Source organism: Bombus impatiens, unplaced genomic scaffold (assembly GCF_000188095.3).
Source record: "Bombus impatiens unplaced genomic scaffold, BIMP_2.2 scf_0151, whole genome shotgun sequence".
Taxonomy (NCBI): Eukaryota; Metazoa; Arthropoda; class Insecta; order Hymenoptera; family Apidae; genus Bombus; species Bombus impatiens.
Window position 1 is genome coordinate 2021565 of NT_176570.1, and position 6774 is coordinate 2028338.

Genomic DNA, 6774 nt, shown 5'->3' on the forward strand with positions numbered 1-6774 from the left:
GTAATTTTAGTTCAATGGACAGACGTGCACGATTGACCTGCAAGAAGACACTCCAGCGTGCAGGAAAATGGCAATTTCGTGAAATCTGTTTGTTTGCCTCGAAAAGAACTCGACGATTCTTACGTAATCCTTGTTAGATTAATTCATTGACTTTAGGATATGGAATTGTAATATGCAATGGTTGGGCTGAATTAATTAAAAATGGTCGGAACACAGGAAGAGGCTCGATATCAAATTAGTTTCCTTACTTACGACATGTAGCACGCGTGCAGCCACACAATAGTGAATAAAAATCACGAACGACGCAAGTCAAATTGATTTAATTAAAAATCTCGATCATATTGCATCAGAGGACATTTTTTATAAGAAAGAATGGAATAAGCAGTTGTATCGATGTTTCCGATCAAATCCAATTCGATTTTATTATAAATTTTCCACAAAAATATGCAGTTGCATAAAGATTTACGATTTAATGATATACAACGATCGCGTGCATTTCCGTCGTGCAACGTGGTGGTCGATACGCTTTGAACTTTGATTCTAAAGAATACGAGACGCACGAAAGACGCAGAATACGAGGATGAAGAGTGCAGTCGGTTCGCTTTATATGGTTCACCAAGGAAATGCTTCGATTGAAAGACTCTAATGCGATTAACGTGCTTGCAGACGATGTGAATTACTGGTGTGACCTTGAAAGAAACAGCTGCTGTTTGCTCGGAAACGTTGTCCGATGAGTCAAACTCGATTTATAATCCATCTATCTTGATCGTGTGATTAGGAATTTCTTAATATATCAGTGTTTGCTATTCAATATAACGCTCGATAGCTTTTCTCTAGAATTTTTTGTTCTTTTCGTTGATATAGACAATTTAACGTTTGATTTGTTCATCTAAGGAAGTAAAACGTAACAGGAATCAAGACAAATTAAACTTTCACGTGCTGATTTTATTCACACTAGAATTTAATTTACGGAGTGCACTTCCGACATAATCGGACGAAAGCTGTTTCGAACAAGAGTTGACCAGTTTTCAATCGACTACAAATTGCAATGTCAAGCACTTTGGAATAAATTTTACGTCGATGAGAAGTTAAGGTCGTCTTTATTTCTGTTAGTAGAAGAGACACTTCTGTGCCTACGAGGTATGCTGTGTAATGTGGTACAACCGATCAGATGATTCTACAAGCGAAAAACAATATATTTTTGTCGGGCTGGTACTTAAATTATTTTAGAAAATTCAATCAATCCTATCGACTCCACAGTTCGCTATCATTTTTACTTGTATTTGTAGCTTTACACGTGCTAATTATCAGGATTGGCATATTTCATACACTTGTTTTGAAACTGAAAAACATCGCTTAACAGTGTACGTAAAAATCGCTGATGTTGATCAGCTGGATCTGGTATAGAAAATAATTCAAAAAATTTATTATCTGTCGTCCGTAATTTTTCTATGAACTCGATCTATAACGAATACACTTCGTTTCTTGTTAATCAAGTTGTTCGTCACAAGTTGAAGTGAGTTTTTAGCGCTGCAATTACAAGCATATTATGTAAAATCCTATCGTTAGATCGTGTAGATAAAAATCATTCAATAACATTACGCGTATGAAATATATTTCATTCGTTCTTATTCATATATCTCAAACAGACATAAAAATGCACCTTCGATTGTAAAAAACGGCAAGCAAATGCCACTGCTTACTTTGACATCATACGTCTGCGTCAATCCTAATAAGAATTTTTTATTCTATACACATTCTGCATATAATATCATTTTTATCGTATAGAAACATTTATCCATTAATAAATAACACAAGCCAGTAGAATTTTCTCTAATAATATCGTCTAACAATAATATCGTCACCTGTATGATAAACGTTTTTATTGACAGCGAATAAAATATCACATCTCATACTGAATAACGTCCTGTTGCCTCTGCTACGCACAATTATGAGTTGCGCCGCGTGAAAAATCAAGGTATTTAACACGCATAAGAAACTCTTTAATTCTTGTTTTATATCAAAGGTTGTTCAGTGACGTCGTTTATCGTGTGACAAAGAAAATGAGGCTGCAAGGAAATTATATGTGATGATTGCCTTGATACGGCAGCCTAATTTTAAATCACGGCTGAAAGAGTAAAAATTGCTGTTCAACGATATTGTGAATTCCTATTGTGAGTTTCTGTTAGAAAGGAAACGAACGTTTACGCAATCGAGAGCAGGATACTAATATCTAGAAAGATGGCTGAAACTTCGAGTAAAGTCCAAAGTTCGTTTATGAATAATTGTGCAAATTGAGAAAGCCAGAATGGAAAATATATGTTTTCAGTCAGCAGAATCGAAGAAGCAGAAAATGATAAAATAGGAAATTTTACTTTCTCGGATAAAGAACTGTAAAAAATTTCGCCCCATCATTTCCATCATTTCCATCATTTCCGATTTTTTCACGACGTCCTGAAAGCCGATCTCATTGTATTCGTTAACCGAACAAAAACGGACGATTACTGAACGACGAAATGGACTATTTTATAGAGTCGAGGAAACTGTAATCCCATCTGATTCAGATTGGCTTCTTTCATTCCCATTATGTAACCGCTTTTTACTTTCCTCACGAGGATTATTACCGGCGTAGAAAGAGCCATGGATTAGGAATACTTTCCATTTCACTGGCCAACCATTTTGTCCACGATCGCTGAACAGAAGGAAGGTCGGTTCCGGAGATAACGCGATGTAACAGCATCGAAAGTTTGCGGAGAAATTATTGAAATTGGTCAGTTTGCCTTAAGTGTCTTGCCTGTTATACTATGCCTAAGCCTGTTAACTGAGTTGTTTTCTAACACTAGAACTATCACCGTGAAATATATGTCTGAATATATTACATACCTAGATAAACGTAATTCAAACGAATATGATTTAAATAAAAGTGAACGTTAATTTTATATTTCTGATAATCGCGAAAAGAAGAGAAAAATCTGCGATGTAGCATTTTAACAAACTTGGTGATTCCAATGTCAGAAACGTTGAATTGTTTGTCGAATTTCTAGATAAAGAAATTATTAAGTTCAAAACGCTATCAAACCATTGAGACAAGATTTTAACTTGTCTTTTCATATTCTGACAGACTAATGATATATTTGATTGAGTTGAACAGATTTTTGTCGATTGCTTTCTTTTGTGTAAAATTATCGTTGAGTTTGGTTCGTACATGCGAAAACCGCATGTGTATCGAACGTGACATCTATAGATTGTATCATCAGTGGTACGATTGATTGAGAGTCACTGGTATAAGCGATAACTGTTATATGGGGTAAAGAAAGGCACGCAGTCAGACGAGTATCGACGAAATTCGGTGTTAGAAAACGGAACCTTGTGAAACAATGGCACTGACACGTTTCGCGGTGAACGACAAGGTCGGCCGGTACGATGGTAAACCAGTTTTCATTTTCAAACGATCGGGGCAGCTTATGATGAATATAAAACGGCTTGTCCTCAACTGAGAATCCTTCCGCTATGATTAACGCTTCGATAGATACGTCAATTACAAATCGTTCCGAACGTCTATCACTTGACATCGCATTTGTGGAGAACTCGATACTAGCACCAAGCTGAACATTATTTATTCGAGGTCGATGTTTTTGTAGATTGATAATTAACGTTTGAACTTTGTTTCACCGTGAAAATAAATTCATTGTGGAAAAAAGAAAGGAAAGAAGAATTGTTCTTGCTAGATCGAATAGATCGTGGTTTGATTTTTTGGACGAATACTGGCAAGATTATGTCATTGAATTTAGATATTTTTATAAACGAGAAAAATTTACATTTATTATTTACATATTATTATTTATTTATTTATATAGTTATTTTACGTTTGATAGAAGAATTTCCGATGGAAATATCAATATATAGTATTGTAAAATACCAAAACATGTCTTCTTTCTATCTATAGATGAGTATACTTTGTGTCTTCTATCATACACGCTCAGCACGTAACATCGAACTTTACGAATTCAAAGAAATCTCAAAAAACGATATTTTGTAATGCAAAAACGATTCTTTGGTGATCGTTGAAGCGAGGACAATATCTCGTGGATATCCTTTTGCATTATTCACAAATCTTCAATCACTGTCAAATTGAATGTTATTCAGCCACTTGCGTATTGTAACGTATTGTTTATAAATCATCGTGACAAGTTCAACCCGAACGTAGTATTCAAGAATTTTTAACAGATTTGTTGAGATATTGTATTTCTTATTAGCGTAGTATTGTTTCCTTCTAATTTGAATAGGTACACGAAAAATATTCGCAGTCATCGTCTGTTAACATCGTCTGTTATGAACGTTGGAATCTTTCGTAATGACAATTAACGTATCACATTTCATTTCACAAGTTAATTTTTACGATATAGCTTTTTTAAAAAAAAAATCCAACCTCAAAATTTTTAAAAAGTGTTGTTTTTACATTTATTGTAATTTACGAATAATATTTTAGTATTTGAGAAAAACGGCAGGGTATATATTGGAAAATATTTTGCAAAAGATAGAAATGTCTATCATTAATAAATCAACAACTGTTCGCATTTTGTAGAATTAACGAAATTTCATAATTTATTACCAATCGCAAATAAAAAGAGAATGGGTCTCGTTCTATTTGTTACGATTTCGCCATCTTGCGGTGAAAACAACAATTGCGTACACTGAAGGTAAAGAACATAAACTAAACTAAACTACTGTTCACACTTTTTTACAACTTATTTAAAGTACATACACAGCATTTCATGTGGTACTTCACTACAAAAACAGATAGTTTATTACTATGTTTAATTTTATTAGGCCTATAATTTGGAATAATACAAGATCATGGCATACTGAATTGAAATATTACAAATATTATAAATAAATATATTGTAGAAGTAATAATGATTATGGTATTTGTGTTAAAATTGTACGTATTACAATTATAATTTTGCAATATTTGTTACAACATGGTCCACGTAGTGGTGTAAATCACGGTTGTGATCATAAGCTTTTATTTTAAAAAAATTATCACTTCAAATCGGCTTCTCTTTTTTCACTGGATTCTTTGACGGGTGCATTGCAACCTACTTATCAACCAAGCGTATATGCGTGGATTTAACGACATAATACAGTAGTATTGTAGCTTACAGATACAAGATCGCGCTGTACAGCAAATCGCAACAAATAGATCGAGCCGTTTTACTTCTTTAGCGACTGAACGGTATTGGTCAATTTGTCTGGTCACTAAGAACCATACTCCCATTACGGGAGTTGTTAGATCTGCATGTACGACCGTGGATGTGACATTCAATGCTTTTTCGTGTCTCACGCTTCCGCGGTTACCCGACGTTCCATACAATTTTCGTATCGCATGCGACGTTATCGATTCGGTACAATAGTGGTTTAAATTGCAACTAAACTTATGAAATAACAGATAAGGTATTTATCCAATTACTCAATACTCAATTGTACTTCTTCAACCGTATTACATATGATATAACTGATTGGAATATTGATTTCACGCAGAATCTATTATATTCTTAATGTTCTCTAATTTTAATGCTGTACAAGATTTTAATTTAATTCAAACCAGTAGCATCTATTGAACCGATAACATCGCATATGGCTTAAAAATGGTAAGTCTCAAGTAACGGCAGAGAGGAAATTTCTTTTCTGCTAATGGTGTTCCTTCAGTATGTTAAAGAAAGCGTAGATAGAGAAATAAAACTGGAAAAAGATATATGGCATCTTTAAAAAATTAGAAACGGCTGTTCTCGAAAGATTGTTGTGGATGAAGAAATAGACAAATGTTTAATAACTAGGTCGTGGTACGGGACAGTGGAGATGAAGAGTATGCAACGAAGACTCCTTTTTAATTCATAAATAGCATTTTGCAAAAATTAATAAACATTTAAGCATGAAATTTTGCACACTTTTTCAGGATAACAAAAATTATATTTTCACAAAGTGTCAATTTCGCATTCTCAATTTTACACAAATAATTAACAATTGAAGATAGTGCGATTTTTGGTGATTTTTATTTATTTACGGCTCACCGAATTAACGATCCATTATCATTTGAAAGGCAATATTCTCTTTTCTTGTTTAAAAAATATTTATACTTGTCTACCTCGGATAAAAAAGGAGATATGAACTACTTTGTAGACCGTATAATTAAAGGCGTTCCTGTAGCATGGAATTCAATAGGTTCTTGTCTATGCTAACGTGTGCTATTTTCAACACTTGGCCGCATGGCGCAGCACTAACCTCTGATTGTACATACATATATAATTCATATATTTGTCGTAGTAAATCATAGAGGGCGTAAGAAACACTTTAAGTTTTTCGTGGCTGATATATCAAGCACAGTACTTTTTGTACCTTGTCAGTGTCTGTACCTGGTCAATGACTATACTTACCAATTTTTCAGAATCTGAATAAATTGGCAAGTGATTCAAAATACAATAAGTTAAGACTGTTTCAATTAAGCAACAAACGTTATCAATAAATAAATTCAAACGATTTCTTTAAATATATAAACATGATCCACGTAAAGTGTTCCATTAATTTTCGTAATGAAATAGCAAATGAGAATAGTAATGTTTTCGAAAATACAGTGATCTTCTAACAATTTTCTGAAAAATCATTATTCATTCATTCATTTATATACATATATCTTAATTTCTATCCACTTCTTCTCTGATATAAAGCAAGAAGTTGCTTCAGAGTTGAATTTCATAAATCATTCTCTATGTATAT